Source organism: Hemitrygon akajei, chromosome 26 (genome assembly GCF_048418815.1).
Source record: "Hemitrygon akajei chromosome 26, sHemAka1.3, whole genome shotgun sequence".
Taxonomy (NCBI): domain Eukaryota; kingdom Metazoa; phylum Chordata; class Chondrichthyes; order Myliobatiformes; family Dasyatidae; genus Hemitrygon; species Hemitrygon akajei.
In genome coordinates this window covers 9,948,312-9,971,340 of record NC_133149.1, presented here as the reverse complement: position 1 = coordinate 9,971,340, position 23,029 = coordinate 9,948,312, and the positions used below count along the sequence as shown (strand labels likewise).

Below are 23,029 nucleotides of genomic sequence, written 5' to 3'. Positions count from 1 at the left end.
AAAAGTCCAAGGAACAATCTGACCACAGGAGTTGGTGTAGGAATCAACATAAAATCCTCTTTTATGATCAAACTGATGTTGTGTTGGTCAGCTATCAAGAGGACATTTTCAGTTCTAATTGAATGTTTAAAATAATTAGATGGAATGCTTCCATATGAAAATATACAACTCACAGAGTCTTTCTGAGCTGGAAGATACAGTTATTTGATTGACCGATGAGTATTATATTTATTATCTTGACTCTTTCATACTCAGTAATAGTCTTGTTCCATGCTCACTCACTTTACAGTTCACTAAACAAACCACATTTTGCTTGTCAGACGATGGGCCACCACAATCCAATGGTCCATCTTTTTGATCTCTGGATATATTGTGTTCATCAAAAAAATTAATTCTCTCATGTGCTGACTTTGCTTCTGCTTACTGAAATAATTTGTCGTATATCGCATCTGAGACTGAATGTTTATTTCTGATAACCAAGGTTCAAATCTGTCTGAAACAGATTCCTGGAATTTACTTCACAAGTTTGGTAAATGGCTCTGCAGGTTCACAGAGAAGCAAGAACAAGCATACGTATACACTCAGTCTATTCAAATTGTCATTGCTTGAATCTGAACAGAATCCGCTCTGTTTATAGGAAGATTTAGGATTGATTCAGATTTAGATGCAGATTCAGATTTTTTTTACAAAGTACATTTATTATCAAAGTAAGTGTACTATATACAGTGGTTTGTAAAAGTATTCAGCCCCCAACTCTTTGTTCACATAAATGAGTATTACAACCAGGCATTTTGATCAACTTAACTAAGGGTTCTTTTTTGTAAATTACATGCTCCTTTTTTCATAAAGAATAAAAAACTAAAACTTCAAAAACTGCAATGTCAGCAATTCTAAAGTATTCATCCCCCTTGGCTCAGTACTTAGTTGAATGACCTATTGCAGCTATTACAGCCAGTAGTCTTTTAGGATAAGTCTCTATTAACTTTAAACAACATGATGGAGCAAGATTTTCCCATTCCTCCTTGCAAAATTGCTCAAACTGTGCCAGGTTATTTGCGGAGCAGTAGTGGATAACAATCTTGCGGTCTTGCTAGTGATGTCCGATCCGGTTAAGGTCATACTCTGACTGAGCCACTGAAGGACAGCAATTTTCTTCATTTGAAGCCACTCCATGGTTGCTCTGTCAGTGTGCTTTGGGTTGTTGAAAGACTAATTTCCTCCCCAGTTTAAGCTTTCCGGCAAAGGCTAACAGGTTTTTATCCAGGATCTCTCTGTGTTTAGCAGCATTCATCTTCCCATTAATCCTGACTAGATTTACAGTCCCTGCACTGAAAAACATCCCCATAGCATGATACTACCTTCGCTATACTTTACAGTAGGGATGGTGTTACCTGGCTAATGCACAGTATTAAAATTATGCCACACATACTGCTTAGTGTTGAAGCCAAAAAGTTCCACTTTAGTCTTATCCAACCACAAGACCGACTTCCACATCTTCACAGTATCTTCTAAGTGAATCTTTACTGGTAAGGATATGCTTTTTTTTTAGCCAGGGCTTCTTCCATAAATACATTTTTTGTTCAAGGCCTTAGAGATTGTGGAGCCATGAACCTCATCTCCAATCACAGCCACTGACTTCTGCAGCTCACTCAGAGTGACTGTTGGCCTCTCTTACAAGTGACATTCGTCTCTGGTGACAAAGTTTAGAGGGACAGCCTGATCTTGGAAAGTGTGGCTGTGGCTTCATATTTTTTCCCACTTTTCACAATGTTTTGCACTGAGCTCTGAGGTTTGTTTAAGTGCCTTTGAGACAGTCTTGTATCCTTCCCCAGATTTGTGCTTCTCTATTATCCCCACTCTTTTCGTGGACTGTCTGTCCCATACCCATCAGGGAAGAGGCATCCACACCAGGACCACCAGACTCAGAAACCATTACTTTCTCCGAGCAGTGAGGCTGATCAACATCTCCACCCACTAACCCACCCCATCACACCCCCAACCACCGCTATATAAACATCACCTCGCGTCAGTTCATGTACATCAGTCCATGTATATAACAACTACATATACATTGTGTTTAATGGGATTGCTTTTATATGTACTGTGCTTTGTTATTGTGTTCTTTATACTTAATTGCATTTTTAGGCTGTATTGGATCTGGAGTAACAAACCCCTTTACACTCGTGTACTGAAAAATCACAATAAACATTCTTGAGTTTAGAATCTTGATCAATGAACACACCCAAGGATGTGCTGGGATCAGCCTGCAAGTGTCACCACACATTCCGATACAAAGATAGCACACCCACAATTTACAGCAAAACAATAGCAGAACACAAGTAGCAACAATAACAACAGAACTAAACAAGACAACAGCTGCAAAACAAGTTCCTTTCTCACTCTCGCATCTCCTCACACACAAAGGCTTACAACTCCAGGTCAGACCACTCTGGGCCTCTGGGCCTCAGGTCCTTGGCCTCAGACCCCCGAACTCAGAGACACTGGGCCTTCAACCTCCAGTCTCTGATGAAGACTCAGCCTCTACCCCAGATTCAGTCAACCAGCTCCATCATGGGCACTAGCTTCCCCAGCATCAAAGACATCTTCAAAAGGTGATGCCTCAAAAAGACAGTTCCATCATTAAGGAACCCTGTCACCTAGGACATGCCATCTTCTTATTGCTACCATCAGGGAGAAGGGTACAGGAGCTTGAAGATATACACTCAATATTTTAGGAACAGCTTGTTCCCCTAACTGACAATGAAACCATGAATACTTCCTCACTGTTTTCTTTTTTTCAACTCTCTTTTTGCACTACATATTATATACTAAGAGAAAGGTTAAACAAGTTAGGTCTTTATTCTTTGGAGCATAGAAGGTTGAGGGGGGACTTGATAGAGGTATTTAAAATTATGAGGGGGATAGATAGAGTTGACGTGGATAGGCTTTTTCCATTGAGAGTAGGGGAGATTCAAACAAGAGGACATGAGTTGAGAGTTAAGGGACAAAAGTTTAGGGGTAACACGAGGGGGAACTTCTTTACTCAGAGAGTGGTAGCTGTGTGGAACGAGCTTCCAGTAGAAGTGGTAGAGGCAGGTTCAATTTTGTTGTTTAAAAAAAATTGGATAGGTATATGAACAGGAAAGGAATGGAGGGTTATGGGCTGAGTGCAGGTCAGTGGGACTAGGTGAGAGTAAACGTTCGGCAAGGACTAGAAGGGCCGAGATGGCCTGTTTCTGTTCTGTAATTGTTATATGGTTATACTAGACAACGGGGTGACCCGTTGGGTTACCCTTTGAGAGAAAGGTAGTGCAGTCTGATGTGACCAGAATGAACATTAAATTTTCCTTAATGCTATTGGTATTGCTTTGCTTTGTAAACTGAAGAATAAAAACCAGTTTATTAAAGAAGACATGTAGCAAGACAAATATAGCTCCTCCTCGTTTAACGAAGGACACTTCTGATGGCAACATTTCTGGTTGATCTGCCACCCTTGTGCCTCTCGTTGTCATTCTGGAGACATTGGCGCTCTCCTAAATGGACGTGATATAGTCACAGTTGTCCTTTGACTGCAGCAAAGGGTTTTATGGGTGTCTCAAAGTACGTCATTATGGGTTACGGGATGTTATGTCATGTTTAAATTTAGAGAAGATCTGATGTTCAGTTTTTGAATCTAGTCAAGACTTTTATACATTGTGGGGACCGTTTTTGAGTTATTTTCAAAACCTTTGATTTGTTGTAAAAGTACAGATGGTGGCTAATAATATATTTTATATGATAAGGGTTTTTCCTCCCTTTTTACTTGCTTTTCCTAACAGCTCTGACTTTGATAGTGGGTTTAGATTTTTTTCTGTATACCAAATTTTTTATATTTTAATATTACAATTTAATGTAATTTTTATGAATATAGGGTTTGTGATTGTAACTGTATTTTTAATACAATGTATTTGGTACTTTTTTTGACTTGTAATATACGAATAAAAATATTGAATGAGCAGTACGTCATTACAATAAAATTTAATGATCTCTTATTGATGGGTGGCAGTTAGATCTGTCCCAATCCTGCATGTACTGATGGTGATATGTGACCACTCGAAATAGAGCTGCCCTGCCCTGCCCTTTTGCTCCGCTTGGTGTCGCTGCTGAAGCTGGCCGTGCGCATGTGTCGTTGTGTCGTATCCTGATTTCCATGATGGCGGATCAGCTCTCGGATGAAAGGCAGCCTGTTGATTTTTGCAAATGAATGAATATATAACCCTGAACTTCGCCTGCATTTTGTAAGTCAGCGTATTGTAAGTCGATTTAGCCAAAAAAAAGTGCCGCTGTAATGCACCATTTGCACTAATTGGAAGTCACAAACAGACAGAGCATGAGAGTTTTAGTAGTATATAGATAGAAGCACAGCTCGTTAGCCATTTGCTAACAGCCACTGGACTCCATGGTGAGAAAGCCACCTTTCTTAAACTCCATACATCTAGGGTCAGTATGACTTGAGTCCCACCAAACCAAACATTGGGATGTTTCAACCACCTAATCCCCAATCTGAGTGAATACAGAGCTGAAGATCTCTCCGCACTTGAGTCGCCTCAACACCAAACAACAGACCAAGTGAGTTCCCCCTCGGCTACTCCAATCCATTCGTCAAGGAAAGACAGGATCAAATGGCCTAGATCAGGGGTGTCAAACTCATTTTAGGTCATGGGCCGGATTGAGCAAAATGCAGCTTCATGCGGGCCGGATCAGTCGGACGCGTGCAAACGCAGCTTTCGTTGCCTCCGTTTTTTCAGCCTGCTCTCATGTGTCTCAGTCTCTGCTATAACTACAAAGTGTTTCACTTTACAAATTCCGTTTCTTATGAAGAAGACTGCCGAGCAAGACTGCCGAATAAACACTAAAAACCCTGAAAACCTGGTACCTGAATAAACTCAGCATTAGCCATATCATACGCCATAGGCGCTTCGATTACTGGGGCCAGCTTTAATAGTAATTAGATATTATCTCGCAGGCCAAAGATAATTCCACCGCGGGCCAGATTTGGCCCGCGGGCCTTGAGTTTGACATATATGGCCTAGATCATCAGACAACGTCGCCTGCATGCAGTTCGATGATGATCTAGACGGCATCCTGGAAGTTGCCATAGCAGGCCCAGTACACAGAAAGATCGACTCACTCACAGCCATAGCGTACAATCTAGCTAAGGAACGACTGGCCCAATAGAGCGGAGAAGTCAGCCCGAGTTACCGCGGCAACCAAATAGGAGGGAAAGGGAGGTTTGTCACTTGAGAGGCAAATTAAATACACTCAACAAGAGGTTTAAAAACAGCTCACCGGCCGAAAAAGAAGGTATCAAGGACTTAACCAGCATGCTGCGGGAACAGCTGTGTAAACTTCGGTGGGCGGAACATCTTCCACAGCAAAGAAGGAAGAACGAGAAAAGGCGAACGCAGTTTGTGAGAAATCCATTCAGCTTCACCAGGGCTCTTCTTGGCCAACAAAAAACTGGTATACTATCCAGCTTGAAGCCAGAGGTAGAGGAGTTCCTGCGGGAGGCACACAGTGACCCACAGAGGGGTCAGGGACTAGGAACCAATCGGGCTGTGCATAGACCAGAAAAATCATCAATTGAACTGAATATGAATGAGCCTTCATGGCAGGAAATCCAGGACATCATCTGGAAAGCTGAAGCATCAGCTGTCCCAGGCCTAAGCGGCATACCTTATAAGGTCTATAAGAAATGCCCAAAACTTCTTCGGAGGCTGTGGAAGGTCATTAGAAAGATCTGGGCCAAAGGTACTATTCCATCAAGTTGGAAATTGGCAGAGGATTGCTTTATTCCAAAGGAAGAGGATTCTTCCGTAATTGTCCAGTTTAGGACAATTTCTCTCCTGGATGTGGAATGTAAGATCTTCTTTTATGTGCTTGCAAAAAGGCTGACGCACAACCGCTATATCAACACACCCATCCAGAAAGGCGGCATTCTAGGCTTTTTGGGGCGTCTGGATCACACCTCAATGATTAGCCATTTGATCCGTGAGGCCAAGCAGAAAAAAGGCGACCTAACAGTTGTCTGGTTAGACCTCGCGAACGCCTACGGATCTATTCCACATGACCTCATCCTAGAAGGGCTTGACCACTACCACATCCCAGTGGCTATTCGAGACATGATCACCAGCTACCTAGGAGGATTCAAACTCAGATTTACATCAGCCTATTTCACAACAAGCTGGCAGGACCTCTAGAAGGGGATTCCAACAGGGTGCACCATATCCCCCCACCCTATTTATTATGGGAGTGAACCTCCTAATATCAGCAGCAGAAAACGTAACCCGTGGCCCGGCGCTGGAGTCAGGCATTGCCCAGCCGGCTCTACGAGGGTTCATGGACAACATCACTATAACAACTGTGTCATGCGTCCAAGCAAGACGGGTATTGGAAACCCTGGACAATGTAGCCACTTGGGCGAGGATGTCCTTCAAGGCCAAGAAGTCCAGGTGTATGGTGATCAGAAAGAGCAAAGTAACTAGAAAGCTTAGCCTCCAAGTTCAGGGTGAGGTCATCCCTTCCATTGAAGATAACCCAATAAAATGCTTGGGGAAGTGGTTTAATGTGTCACTGACAGATGGGGCCAATGTCACCAATGCTGTGAAGCAGACAGATGAATAGCTGAAGAAGATCCACAAATGCGGACTTCCCGGTAAATTCAAGACCTGGCTGTACCAATACGGCCTTCTGCCCAGGCTTCTCTGGCTCTTCACACTTTACGAGTTCCCCATGACTGCCGTAGAGGGCATCGAGAGGAAAACCAACAAGCACCTGCGGAGATGGTTAGGAGTTCCCCCAAGCCTCTCTTCAGTGGGCCTCTATATACGATCCGGGCAGCTGCAGCTTCCCCTGTCATCTGTTGTGGAGGAATTCAAGGTGGCTAAATGCAGAGCCTTATTAAGCTTGAGAGATTCCAATGATGACCTGGTAAAGCAAGCAGGCGTTAAAACCAGATCTGGGTGTATGTGGGCAGTCAACGCAGCAGTAGAGCAGGCAGAGTGTTCTCTGAAACTGCGAGATATCATCAGCAACCCCTGCGTCAGGCAGCAAGGCCTCGGCTCAGTTCACTTCCAGCAGTGGAGAAATGCAAGCATAAGGAACAGGTGAGACATGGTACAGGCAGAAGAACGGATCCGTGAGGAAGAGAAGCAGATGTTAAAGGCAGTGGAACAAGTGTCCCAGGGTGCCTGGACAAAATGGGATCTGCCGAAGCGCAAAATTTCATGGGCAAAGTCATTGAGACTGAAGCCCTTCCGTATTTCCTTCCTCTTGCGACACCCTTCCTTCACCATTACATCTGTACACGTGGGGGATGAGAGAGGACCTGAACTATAAGCTCTGTGGTCAAAAGGGGACACTGGCTCATATATTGTCTGAGTGTAAAACAGCTCTAACTCAAGGACGGTATAGGTGGCGCCATGATAAGGTGCTGCTGACTCTTGCTGACACACTGGAGCGAGAGAGATGCAAGAAGAGGACGGCTGGCACAGATTTGAGGAAGACCTAGGAGCTAGGCCTTTTGTAACCAAACAACCAAAGCCAAATTTGTTGCTAACGGCCAGGTCCTGGGAGATGAGGGTCGATGTGGGAAGGATGCTGCAGTTCCTGGAGGTGATGCACACAGCTCTCCGCAAGACTGGAAAATAATTCTGGTTGAGCTGACGGTACCGTGGGAGATTTTTTTCGATGGGAAGAGGCCCACGAGAGAAAGGCCTTGAAGTACCAGCCCTTAGTGCAGGAGTGCAAAGACAAGGGATGGCAGGCATGGTTGTTCCCTGTGGAGATCGGCTGCAGAGGTTTCCCAGCCAAATCAGCATGGTGGTTGTTGTCATCTCTGGGCCTGGATGAAAGGAGCAAAAAAAGGGCAGCTCGTAGGATGGGGGAAGAGGCAGAATGAGCTTCTTGTTGGATTTGGAGTAGGAGAGAGGAGGGAAGCTGGAAGCCAGGAGCAGATGGGCAGTGATTTGGCCACCACTGCCGGCCCACCAACTGGAGAGTGTCGTGGTTAAGGGTCGAAACACTCTGTGAAGGTGGGAACCACCTGATGACATCTGCTCCTGGCTGAAGGCTATGGTTACCTCATAAGGTATCTGGAGAATCCACCCTAATAGGTGTATGTAACCAAGTATAAATACTGCCCCTACGCAATTATCCTCCGGTAAGAAGCAACAGATCATACACCCAATACTATTATAAAGAAGGTGGATTTACTAATGTCAGATTAATCAAACAGTTATTAAAAGAAGAAAAGGTAAAAATAATTATAAGGGTGCATTATAATTAAACCAGTCAACATTGTTGGAGCTCATATCTTCCAAAAGCTGGATGTGTCTGTTTTACTCACGGTGCCGACTCCTATTGACCGATCACCAGTAGAAATTCCTATCTTGAACTCCATCGATTCCGCATTCTAGTCAGACGGAATCCAATTGCCAGTTCTCCTGACCTTCTTCTCTCTTCATCTCACGCCGAAAAAGACCACGACCCCCACCCGTGTCCGTCACAAAACCTCTCCTCCCTGTTTTCCCAATTCCACCATTCTGATTGGCTGACCCAACATTCCCAAATGGGCTGAGACGTTGACTGTTTACTCTTTTCCATAGATGCTGCCTGGCCTGCTGAGTTCCTCCAACATTTTGCCTGTGTTGCATTGGGGGCTGAATACTCTTGCAAGGCACTGTATATTTTCCATGACTTCCACCATCTCCAACGGGATCCCACCACCAAGCACATCTTTCCCTCCTCCCTACCTCACACTTCCTGCAGGGATCACTCCCTACTCAACTCCCTTGCCCATTCGTCCCTCCCCACTGATCTCCCTCCTGGTACTTATCCTTGCAAATGGAACAAGTGCTACACCTGCCCCTACACCTCCTCCCTCACTACCTTTCAGGGCCCCAAAAACTCCTTCCAGGTGAGGCGACACTTCACCTGTGAGTCTGTTAAGGTCATCTACTGTATCAAGTGCTTCTGATGTGGCCTCCCGTATATTGGTGAGACCCGACGTAGATTGGGAAACAGCTTCACCGAACACCTATGCTATGTCCGTCAGAGAAATCCGGACCTCCCAGAAGCCACCCATTTCAATTCTACTTCAATTTCCATTCCAACATGTCAGTCTATGTCCTCATCTATTGCATCTATTCTTGCAATGAGGCCACACTCAGGTTATATTCCGTCTGGGTTGTCTCCAACCTGATAGCATGAACATCAATTTCTTGAACTTCTGGTAATTGCCCAACCCCCACTTCACCATTCCCCATTCCTGTTTCCCTATCTTCTTACCTGCCTATCACCTTCCTCTGGTGCTCCATCTCCTTTCCTTTCTTCCATGAACTTCTGTCCTCTCCTATCAAATTCCCCCTCCTCCAACCCTTTATCTCTTTCGCCAATTAACTTCCAAGCTCATTACTTCCACACTCCCCCTCTCCTGGTTTCACTTATCAGCTGCCACCTTGTACTACTTTCTCCCCTTCTTCCACCGCTCATCATTTTTTCCAGTCCTGATGAAGGGTCTCAGCCCAAAATGTCAACTGCTCATTCATCTCTATAGATGCGGCCTGAACTGCGGAGTTCCTCCAGCATTTTGTGTGTGATGCTATGTTCTTCTAGATTGATTACGCGGTCATTCTCACCTGTTTTTCTGTAGTAAAGAAGACTGGCTCCAGCATTCTCATTTCAAAGGTATCCCTTGTCTGGGCTTGACTGCACACTACCAAAGTCATCCTCACCTGGTCGTTGACTTTAACTTTTGCCTTACCACAATTTCCACAATAGATTTGACAGGCTAACCAGGCAGCTGAGAAGATCAACACAATGTGCACAAAAAGCAGCACCTCCGCTGAAAGGTGTGAGAGAAAAGGGAGGACTCAGCCCTAGACTCTAGTTAGACCTGTGGGTAGCCATGGTGGCACATGGTAGCACAGTGATCACTGATTGAGATTCAAATATCACTGCCGTCTGTAAGGAGCATGTACATTTTCCCAGTGGATTTCCTTTGGTTTCCTCCCACGTGCCAAAGTGCACAGGATAAGGATAGGCTTAATGAATTGAAGCATGCTATGCTCACACCAGAACCGTGGCGACACTTGCGAGTCACAGGCAGCACAATCCCGGATGGTGTTGGCTGTTGACAAATGACGCATTTCACTGTATGTTTGGATGTACATGTGAGAAACAAAGCTAATCCTTAAATTATTATTGCTTGGACCAGGGCTAAATTTGGGGATGACGGAGAGGGCATTGCCCATGGGTATGAATGGAATCCAATTATAAAATGTCCAGGAAACAGGTGGAAACTGGATAGATTTTACCCACAATCTTCTCACCAGGTTCCTTCCGCATAAGATGATTGCAGGGTACATTGCACTGAAACATCTATTTAGCTACATGGTGCTTAAATAGCAGATTGCTTCTGGTCTTGCATCAGAGGAAATTAAAAGCTGTCAAGAGATCCTAAATCAAACAGAGTCTGAAGCTTTTTATCAGGGGAAGTGTGTGTGCCAGGAGAATGAATCAAAGGGATGACTTCTTCCTCCAATTGCTTTGAAAATGACGTCAAGTAAAATCTCCGAGTGAGTCATTCTGTCAAAAACAAACATCAAACAGTGCTCTTGTAAAGAAACCACACAAGAAAAGCACAGAGTAACACACACAAAATGCTGGAGGAACTCAGCAGGTCAGGCAGAATCTATGGAAATGAATAAACACAAGAGATTCTGCAGATGCTGGATATCCAGAGTAACACACACAAAATGCTGGAGGAACTCAGCAGGTCAGGCAGCATCTATGGAAAGAAATATACAGTTGATGTTTCAGGCCCAGCCCCTTCACCAGTACTGGCTCTTCAAAGCACCTCATTTTTATCAGGTCCTGATGAAGTGCTTTGGCCTGAGACGTTAACTGCTTTAAGGATGAGATGCTGAGGCAAGATAATGCCAGACTGCTCTTGGAGTACTGTGAGCAGTTTTGGGCCCCTTATCAAAGAAAGGCATTGGAGAGGGTCCAGGCAAGATTCACGAGAATGATTCCAGGAATGAAAGGGTTAATGTATAAGGGGCATTGGATAGCTCTGGACTTGTACTCATTGAACACAACCTATGATCTCACTTTCAAGGACTCTACAACTCACATTCTCGGTATTATTTATTTATTACCATTTGCTTGTCTTCTTTTTCACATTAGTTGTTAGTCAGTCTTATGAGTGTCTTTGTTTGTGTTTGTAGTCCAAATCAAAGGAGGTGATGAATGGTGGGGGGGAAATTTCACTGAAATCTATTAAATAGTGATAGGCCTAGATAGAGTGGACATGGAGAGGATGTTTCTTTATTGTGGGGGAGTCTGGGTTATAAAGAGAGCTTTTGGCACATTGGCCTTCATAAGTCAAAGTACTGAGTAGAGAAATTGGGACGTTATGTTGAAATTGTATAAGACGTTTGTGAGGCTTAATTTGGAATATTGTTTGTGGTTCTGGTCACCTAACTACTTGAAAAATATCAATAAAATTGAAAGAATACAGAGTAAAATTAAAAAGGATATTGCCAGGGCTCAAGGATCTGTGTTATGGGGAAAGGCATGAATTAGATAGGACTTTATTCACTGGAGTGTAGGGGAATGAGGGAAATTAGATAGAAGTATACAAAGTTATGAGGGGCAAAGATAGGGTAAATACTAACAGGTTTTTTCCACTGAGATTGGGTGAGACTAGAACTAGAGGTGATTGGTTATGGATTAAAGGTGAACTTTTAAGGAGACCACAAGGGATAGCTTCTTCACTCAGAGGGTGATTAAAGTGTGGAACAAACTCCCAGCGGAAGTGGTGCATTCAGATTTGATTTCAACATTTAAGAGAAATTTGGATAGGTACATGGACGGGAGGGGTATGGTGGGTTATGGTCCCGGTGCAGGTCAATGAGACTAGCAGACTAATAGCTTGTTATGGACTGGACCAAAGGGCCTGTTTCTGTGCTGCAATGTACTATGATTTTAGGTTCTGCAAATGCTAGAAATTTTAAGCAACACACACAAACTTCTGGAGAAATTCAGAAGTTCAGGCAATAAATAGTCAATGTCTCAGGCCAAGGCCCTTCATCAGGTCTGGCTCCTCGAGACACCTCATGTTTATAAGGTCCTGATGAAGGATCTTGGCCTGAGACATTAACTATTTATTTCCCTCCATAGGTGCAGCCTGACCTACTGAATTCAGATGTCAGATTTTGTTTTGCATGGGAGAGGGTGTCTGTTGATGTCACCAGTGTGTATATGACATCCCGCATGCACCAATCAGTCCTCCAGGCTGTGAAATTTGTTGAGGGTGGTTGGGGAATTTATCCAGGCAAGCTCAAGGTATAAACTGCAGCTGTTGCTGGTAAGAAGCTGGTTAAAGACACAGTGAAGTTCTGAGTCTGATATATCTTGAGAAGCCCGGAAACTGATGGAATGAAACTGACGGGAAACAAATATCTGAGGACAATGATCATAAAGCAATCAATACTTCATGGATACTGAAGGTATAAAAACTGGTAGTATGTCCAGTTGTGCCTAAGTGACTTAAGAGAACATACACATTCATCTTCCTTCAGTTCACTCACTATGTTCTATTATGTTCTGTAGTGATAAATCAACTATTGCACATTTATCAGAGTAGATAACTTCACTGAATTTTACAGGAGCACCATTGAGAGCGTCCTGACAAGCTGCATCTCCATCTGGTATGGGAGCAGCCAAGCATCAGACAGGAAAGACTGTGAGAACAGCTGACAGGATTATGGGGGTCTCCCTACCATCCATCAGGGATATTTATCAGGAGTGCTGTGAACGCAGGGCCCTTAGTATTATTAAGCATCCCACCCATCCATCCAGCAACTTTCTACCATCAGGCAGGAGATTCCGATGCATAAAAATAAGAACGGTCAGGATGGGGAACAGTTTCTTCCCCCAGACCATTAGGCTTCTAAACTCCATGCCACATCGCATTAAAAAGTCATGGGATAATTTGTGCTATACCCTACAATATTTAATTTATGGATGTTACTTTGTTTATCTATGTGTAATGCATTTGTAGATATAATTCTTACACTCCTAAGTTATTGCGTATTATGTGTACTACAGTGCTTTACACCCTGGTCTGGAGAAATGTCTTGTTTCACAGTATACATGTATATAGTTAAATGACAATAAGCTTGACTTGCCTCGCCTCAGCAATAACTGATCACAACCTATGATCTCACTTTCAAGGACTCTACAACTCACATTCTCAGTATTATTTATTTATTACCATTTGCTTGTCTTCTTTTTCACATTAGTTGTTAGTCAGTCTTGTGAGTGTCTTTGTTTGTGTTTGCAGTCCAAATCAAAGGAGGTGATGAATCAGCATACAGGAGGGAGATGGAAAATCTGGCTGAGTGGTGCCACCACAACGACCCCTTACTCAATGTCAGCAAGACCAAGGAGCTGATTATTGATTTCAGGAGGAAGCTGGAGTCCATGAGCCAGTCCTCATTGGTAGATCCGAGCTGGAGAGGGCCAGCAACTTTAAATTCCTCGGCGTTACTATTTTGGGGGTGCTGTCCAGGGTCTAGCACACGAGTGCAATTACAACTAGAGCAAGGGAACACCTTTACTTCCTTCAGAGTTGGAAGTAAAGGCGCTGTTGTGAATCTAAAGTGACGATTCAGCAATGACATCTAAAACTTTGACAAACTTCTATACAAGTGCGGTGGAGAGTATATTGACTAGTTGCATTATGGCCTGGTATGGAAACACTGATGCCCTTGAATGGAAAATCCTGCAAAAAAAAATAATGGATACAGTCCAGTCCATCAAGGGTAAAATCTTCCTCACCATTGAGCATGAAACATTGTCATAGGAAAGTAGTAATCATCATCAGGGACCCCCACCATCCAGTTCACGCTCTCTTCTCGCTGCTGCCATCAGAAAGAAGGTACAGGCGCCTCAGGACTCACACGTTTCAATGATTGGGCAAGTGAAGTTGAGTGAAGTTATCCTGTTTGGTTCAAGAGCTTGATGGTTGAGGAGTAATAACAATTCCTAAACCTGGTGGTGTGAGGCCTGAGGCTCCTGTACCTTCTTTAAAGTTAAAGCAGCAAGTTATGATAATACTGCACCAGTAGTCACATCCGAACAAACAGTGTGAGGGGGGTAACAAGCGGGATTTCCCAGAATTCCACTGCCCTTTCCCATTCCAACATGTCACTCCATGGTTTCCTTTATTGCCACTCTCAGGTTGGAGGAGCAACACTTCATATTCTGTCTAGATGGCTTCCAACCTGACAGCATTAACATCAATTTCTCTAACTTCAAATAATTTCTCCATCCTCCCTTCTCCTCCCAATTCCCCATTGGTCCTTTTCTTCTCCTCACCTGCCTATCGCCTCCTGCCAGTGCCCTTCCTCCTTCCCTTTTTTGCATGAACCACTCTCTTCTCCTTTATCTTTAGAGATGCTGTCTGACCTGCTGAGTTCCTCCAACATTTTGTGTGTATTTCTCCTTATTTGTCCATATGACAAGTTTCAGCTATGCTCGCACTGCCTCCAATGGACACAGTGAGCATGGTAGGATAAAAGTTTAAAAGAAATATAAAGCTTTGACTTTAGGTGTCACATGTACACTGAAACATACTGTGAAATATGTTGTTTATGTCTGAAAAACAACAGCCTGAGGTTGGAGTGGAGAGGCAGCCTGCAAGTGTTGCCACACTTCCAGCACCAATATAGCATGTCCAGAAGCTACTAACTCTAACCATATATCTTTGGAATGTGGGAAGAAACCAGCGATGTTGCTGGATGGGTATAGAAAGGCCCAGAGACAAGTAAATAGATCAAAATTTCAGTTCAGTTAATTAAAAATGGGCTGAGTAGCACTTGACAGACGAGAGAAAAATTTGTTCATGTTTCAAGTTGATGATCATTCATTCAAAAGATCTGTTAGAAGCTCTACTGAAAGGTTAGTGCAGTGAAACATTAACTGCAGCTATATTCCATTAGGAGTCTTGAGGAGGTTTGGTATGTCACCAAAGACTCGCAAATTTCGACACATGTACCATGGAGAGCATTCTAACTAGTTGTATAACCATCTGGTATGGAGGGGCCACTGCACAGGATCAGAAAAAGCTGCTGAAGGTTGTAAACTCAGCCAACTGCATCATGGGAAATAGTCACCCCACCATGGAGGACACCTTCAACAGCTGATGCCTCAAAAAGGTAGCATCCATGATTGAGAACCCTCATTGCTCAGGGCATGCCCTCTTCTCATTGCCACCATCAAGGAGCCTGAAGACACACACTGTTTTAGGAACAACTTCTACCCCACCGCCATCAGATTTCTCCATCGACAGTGAACCTGTGTAAGCTACATCACTATTTTGCTTCTTTTTTGCTCTCTTTCTGCACTATTTTATTTTTAATATATGTTTTATTGTAATTTAGTTTAGTTTTATTATTCTGTATTACAATGTACTACTGCCACAAACAACTAAATTAATGACATATGCCATTAGACCTGATTCTGATTCTTTTCTCTCCACAGATGCTGCCTGGTCTGCTGAATAATTCCAGCAACAATAAACTTTTTCTCTTGAGTAATAGAAAATAAAACTGTTCCAGTAAGGCTAAACTACCGTAGATTCCGGATTTTAAGCCGCTACTTTTTTCCCACATTTTGAACAGCTTTGAACTCTGCGGCCTTTAATACAGAGCAGCTAATGCATGGTTTTTTTTCATGCCGCCAAAAACATTTTGCCTCGTAACAGTAGACCAATAAAATTGATGAGTAGTTCACAGAGGTCCAATGAAATTGTACGATAAATCAAGCGCACTTTCACAATTAAATTATTGTAAATCAGTCATTTGTACTCACCCTCATCAACATGGAAAACACTCGAAGAAAAGCATTGTGCTGCCTTTATGGCAGTTATTTAGTTTATAATATTTTCGCTTAGTAATTCATTTTCTAGTTAAAGTTAGAAGAGTTTTAACTATATTTGTTTTCTGTACTACATCGCGGGATGCTATGACGTCACACCCGGTTTCGCCGCGTCTTGTGGGAAAATGCCGGTTTGCGATAAACGGGACGGCGGGGGGCGAGCGGCGGAGTGAAAACGCTGCTTTTAAGTTAAAGGCGATCAATAACTTTTCCTGGTAGGCTGCAGTATATATATTTTTTACCAGTCATTAGGAGATATTGGAATGTTGTTCAGTAAAAAAGTATACGCAACGTATATTTAAAAGTAGCCGCGTTACAGGCACGGTTCGAAAAAAAGCATTTGCAATATGTATTTGTTTATGTTACCATATGGATTTAATTAAAAGTTAAAAAATCCTCACGTGTAATATCTTTCTGTGTAAATATCTCATATTACAACGTGGGACACCTGCGGCCGAAAATCCGGTGCGGCCTGTACAAGTAAAAAATTGATTTTCTTTCTAAAATTAGAGCCAGCAGCTTTTAATCAGGTGCGCTCTGTAGTCCGGAATCTACGGTAACTAATACAACCAGTCTAAGGTCACTTATCCTGCAATCTGCCAAAGATCTGTCAATATTCCTACGGTGTAATCAATTTAGTGCATTATTGTGTGTGTTCATGACCTACTGTAGTTAAGGTCTGAGCATTTCACAATGGCCCATCTCTGTGGGTGTTTTCAGTTAAGGTTTCACATGAAGTAAAGCTATGTTAACAGTGAAGACTACTGCTGCTTTCCTTTCAGCAGCTTCCTCCAATCAAGTTAGACCTGCAGTTTGGACTTTTCAACACTCTTCACACTCAAAGGTAAAGGGAGCAGTTCCCACAGACTGACAGCTAACTCTTAGCCTGAAGCATCAGAAGCTGTCAATTCAACTGAAGGCAAAGCAGAAGGTGAAGGCCAGCTGACTGTCTCAGCGTCCCAAGAATCAGAATCAGAATCAGGTTTATTATCACCGGCATGTGTGGTGAAGTTTGTTAACTTGGTGGCAGCAGTACAATGCAAAACTGATAAGAACAGAAAAAAATACATAAATCAATTACAGTAAGTATATATATGAATATTAAATAACTAAATTAAAATAGTGCAAAAACAGAAATAATAAAGTGAGGTAGTATTCAAGGGTTCATTGTCCATTTAGGAATCAGATGGCAGAGGGGAAGAAGCTGTTTCTGAATCGCTGAATGTGTGTCTTCAGGCTTCTGTACCTCCTCCCTGACAGTAACAATGAGAAGAGGGCATGTCCTGGGTGATGGGGGTCTTTAATAATTTTGAGGCACTGCTCCTTGAAGATACCTATGGAAGCTACTATCCAAGATCAGACACATCAACAGACTTCACGCTTCAGTCATGAAACCGCTAGACCTGTTTATTACACAAAGGAACATTACATCAGAGCACAATAAACCGGCATATCACAAAGAATCTAACACATCATCCAATGCTACGTTGCATCATTAATGAATGTTCCAATTATTCCTTCAGAGGGTTGGTGAATGAAAAGAGCAAATCTGGAGACATCCACTCTGTGGGAACAACACCCAGTGGCCACTTTATTAGGTACCTTCTGTAGCTAATAAAGTGGCCACTGAGTGTACGTTTGTGGTCTTCTGCTGCTGTAGCCCATCCGCATCAAGGTTCAACATGTTGTGTATTCAGAGATGCTCTACTGCACACCACTGTTGTAACACGTGGTTATTTAAGTTACTGTCGCCTTCCTGTCAGCTTGAACCAGTCTGGCCATTCGCCTCTGATCTCTCTCACTAACAAGGCATTTTCGCCCACAGAACTGCTGCTCACTGGATTTTTTTTTTGTTTTTTGCACCATTCTCTGTAAACTCTAAAGATTGTTGTGTGTGAAAATTCCAGGAGATACTCAAACCAACAATCATTCCACACTTAGTCACTTAGATCACATTTCCTCCCCATTCTGATGTTTGGTCTGAACAACACTGAACCTCTTGACCATGAACATCTGGACTCATGCTTTTATGCATTGAGTTGCTCATTAAATATTTGCATTAACAAATGGGTGTACAGGTTTACCTGATAAAGTGGCCAATGAGTGCACATTATATTCCTGATCCAGATGCATTTCCATATTAAGGATATATTGGAGCCTGGAGCTCCTGTCAAGAGCAGGGTGCAAGCTTCATAACAATTCACTAATCTGGGAGCTAATTCCTGAGATCCTTCCTGGCCATTTATCAATGACATCTAGTAATTCTCACAGGCGGTAAAAGGTTTGATGCTCTTTTATGTTCCTAGCAGCTTTAAAGCATCCACTGACATTCCCTTTGGGAGTTTATCTGGGGTATTCCTGGAAGGTGATGGAAAAGCACTAAATGATCCAGGTACCCAGGAGGTTAAGTGCAAACACTACCACTGCCCAGAAGAAATGGTTGAGGTTCAATAATTAGTGAGGTCTAGTGTTGGGGTCCCATCAACAGTGAGTTCAGAATTCGAGGTCTAATGTTTGATGATCGACGCTGAGAATTAAGGCCTCAGGGTTGAATGGGGAGTCTGGAAGTTGAACCAAATCTCAGCCTGAGTCGGTGTTTGCTGGAGGCCTGTCCTGGGATTAAAGGACTGTGTATGTGTGAGCAAGGGAGGAAGGAACAGAACTTACTTTTGCAGTTGCTGTTCTCTCTATTGTTCTGCTATGGACACGCCGTGATGACGGATTACACTACGTTTCAATGTACATGTGATAAACGAACAGGAATCTGAGATAAACTTGAATCTTTGTGTGTAGTAACATCATTTAAAAGGCACTTGGGCAGGTACATGGATAGGAAAGGTTTAGAGCAGAGGATCCCAACCTGGGGGTCCACAGAGCCCTCGATTAATGGTATAAAAAGGTCGGGAACCCCTGATTTAAAGGGATACGAGCCAAACATGGCGAATGGCTCAGATGTCCAACGTGGTTGGCATGGATGAGCTGGGCTGAAGAGCCTGCTTCCTTGCTGTATGACACAAACAGAGCCCCACAGAGTGAATACAGCACTTTCAACATATCCAATTTCTACTGCATCTGCTAGACACTCTACAGGTGGTTTAATTAGCTGAATATAAACTTGCCAGTTATCATTCGAATTTGAACTTCTAACCGCAGACTTTAAGTTCAGTTATCTGATTATCAGCTCAGTAATAGAGCCACGGTGTTAATGAATCCCCAACTTCTCATTCAATAATTGACAGGGCTCAGTGAATGGGCAGATGAATGGATGGGCACAACAGCTCTACTGGGAAGCAACACAGATGTAATGGACGAATAGCCACTTCCTTACTGCAACAGTTTGATGATTCAATGACAGGATTTGCAGTCCTGATTAACCACAACATCCCCATTTAATTTCACCCTCTTTCCTGGTCACCGCACTTTATGGAAATACCAGCTAACACCAAGGCTGGAAACCCCACCTACCTCTAACAAAGACTGGCATCTCAGGTCACAGGGTCAGCAGCTGCAGAGGTGGAGTTGGAGCAGCGACCCACCTAACAACAGTGCCCCCTCCAAGGTGCCCAGTCTGTACTCACATCTGTCCAAGTAATTTGTGGCTATGTGGAGAATGGACCAGGTAACAAGCACTTCAGTCGATCATACCTCTTGCACAGCTGAGGCATCTAGCACTGGGTTCTGAACATGGTACACCAACGGCACTGAGTTCTGGACACCACATATCCATTGCACTGGATTCTAGACAATGTGTTTGAGACACTGTGTACCTATGGCCCTGTCTTCTGGACAATACACGCATCTATGATACTGTGTTTCAGACACCCCGCACACACTCATGGCTGTGGATTCTGGACACCACAAGCCCACTGCACTAGACATTGTATGCTATAACGCTGGATTCAAGACACATACTATGTACCTAATGCACTGGGTTCCAGACATCACAACCAAGATAAAGGGCTCTGGATGACCATGCAACCATAGCACTGGGTTCAGAACACCAACAGGCCAGTATACTTGGTTCTATTGTATTGTGTAAAAGTCTTCAGCACATTCATATATACATATATAGAGCTAGGGAGTTTACGGCTTTTACACAGTACTGTAACAATTTTAAGTATTCTACAAACACGAAGAAATCTGCAGATACTGGAAATTCAAGCAACACACACAAAATGCTGGTGGAACACAGCAGGCCAGGCAGCATCTATAGGGAGAAGCACCTGTGACGTTTTGGGCCAAGACCCTTCGTCAGAACTGTACTCTACTGTATGTATTCTACTGCACTTTTGCCACAAAAAAAGAACAAATTTCATGACATGTGTGAGTGATGATAAACCTGATTATATGGGTCTATTGTGAACTGAGAGTGGGAAAGGGGCAGGGAGAGGGGAATCATGGTTGATAAGAGGGGAAGGAGTGGGAAGCACCAGAGAGACATTCTGTAATGATCGATAAACCAATTGTTTGGAATCAAATAACCTTGCCTGGTGTCTCAGGGCTGGGTGTGTCTGTACCTGCACCACCACTGCCGCTGGCACTCTTTCTCTGCCACCTGTCACACATCCCTCCCACGGCACTCCACTCTTGCCATTCCCAATATCCTTTATGCCTGCCAGATTTACTGAGTAATGCCACAACATTACTGAGTTCTAGACGCTGTGCATCCATGGCATTGGGTTCCAGACACCATACATCCGCAGTGTTGTGTTCTTGAGAAACACACACAAAATGCTGGAGGAACTCAGCAGACCAGCCAGCACCTATGGAAAAAAGTACAGCTGGTTTCAGGCCGAAACACTTCGGTAGGACTCTCGTGCTTGTCTGTGTTCTTGAGATTTCTTTTTCACACTACCCCATTTGGGACAGGCACATCCACACTCGATTCCCTTCGCCATGTCTCTCAAGGCCATGTCTTGCTGTTGGGCTCTGTGTGAGGTGGCAACATTCTGCATGCTGGTTTTCTTTTGATGTGGGCAAAATCCTGGTGTAGGCTATGCAAGCTAATTGTGGCAAACAACTTTGAAAACAACAGAAGCTTCCAAATCCTCTGCTGACTACAAGGCCTTGATAAAAACCTCGATGAAGAAAATTAACTTTGATCTTCTCAGAGCCTATAACTCGCATGACTGCACATGAAGACAGGGAACATGAAGTATAGTCCTGTTAAATCTCTCTCTTTGCTTTGACTTCCATGCTGGTATGAAAAGGATTTGGTAGATGTAATAAATGTAGTTTTCCTGAGTAATCAAAACTATCCCAATTCCTGCATCAAAACCCAGAGCAAGGTTCACAGATGTGAATAGTTTCAGCAAGCATTGAACCTCGAAAAAATTGACTTAATTAGATTGTGGTTCTGAAGAATATCTCTGTACTATCTTACAGCTTAGAACTAAATCACAGCTATTTAACAATGTGGCCTGGTTAATATGTCATTAGTGTACCAGAGGTGAGTAGTTTGACTTGGTTGTCAGTTCTCAAGCTGAAACTAATGAATGGTCATATCTGACAACATTTCAAACACTGAACAGTCCAACAAGCTATAGATATTAAGTTTCTTCTCAGTAAAATTGGACCGATTCTGCACTCCACTACAGAACTCCCACACGTGTACAGCGATGGTCCATTTTGGAACCAGAGACAAGCACCACACCATCTGGATCTTTAACATCACGGAGTCATAGAATACTACAGCACAGAAATATTGTATATGCCCCTCATAGTTCTGTATACCTCTATCAAATCTCCCCCATACTCCTAAGCTCCATGGAATGTAGTCCTAACCGATTCAACCCTTCCCTATAACTCAGGTTCCCAAGTCCTGACAACATTGTCGAAAATTTTACCTGCAATCTTTCAATCTTATTGATATTTTTCCAGTAGGTTGAAGACCAGAACTTGGACACAATACTCCAAATTAAGGCTCATTTTGCAACCCTATCTATCTGTACTCCTAGATCCCTCTGTTCTACCACACTCCTCAGTGCCTTACCATTCACTGTATAAGTCCTACCCTGGTTTGTCCCCCTAAAGTGTAACACCTCACACTTGTCTGCATTAAATTCCATTTGCCATTTTTCAGCGCATTTTTCCAACTGGTCCAAATCCTGCTGCAAGCCTTGATAGCCTTCTTTGCTGTCAATCTTGGTCTCATCTGCAAATTCATTGATCCAGTTGACTATAATATCATCCAGATCATTGATATAAATGACCAGCAACAATCCAAGTGACTCACCACTAGTCACAGGCCTCCAATAAGAAAGGCAATATCCTTTGCTCCAGTCCATCGCGTACCACCTCAGCTGACTTAATTTCATGAAATTCTCTCAATAGTTTTCTGTAAGCACATTTAATGAGATTTCCCTTCTAGTTCCACATCTGTGTGCCTTGGAAATGTGCCATCATTCAGGGTGGCACCTGGACCAAAATGTGAGAAAATGCAACCCAACGTAAAAACTCCTTGACTCCAGCACTATGAGGCGGCCATCATCTGAAGGCTGGTCGGGATTAGATTAATGCTAGTTCTACCAGCAACTACCGCACACACAAATTTGGCTATTTCTTGCCTATTTAAATTATTTCCTCTTTTGCTCTATCTATTTTTCTGTCTATCTACCTACCTACCTATCTATCTATCTGCCTATCTCGCTCTCTCTCTATCTATCAATCTTTCTAGCTCTCAGTTACTGGATTCTAACATAGTAATTTTATGCTCTCCACTGTACTACTGCCACAAATCAACAAATTTCATGACATGTTAGTGATAATAAATTTGATTTAATTCTTTGTGAGCTTCTCTACACACCTTTAAGATCACTAACCTTTGAAATCCAACATCTTCTTTCTCAACTTGTGTACTTACCAAGCATCCTGTGATCTTACCACTGAATTCTCTGACTAAATTATTGTTTGTAACATTGATATTATAGTCTTATTGAATCACCATAAGCTGCCAACATCACCAGCCTCATTCAAACACGACCCAATGCCAACACATAACCTGTCCTCACTCTTGGTCACAGCTGCTAACACTTTAGACTCCATC

General features: G+C 43.1%; 1 protein-coding gene across 10 annotated transcripts in view; it reads right to left on the bottom strand.

Annotated features, from left to right (window-relative positions):
* Positions 1-23,029, bottom strand: part of LOC140716749 (neural cell adhesion molecule 1-like) — a 694,163-nt gene that overhangs the window by 280,228 nt on the left and 390,906 nt on the right. The window lies entirely within an intron of this gene.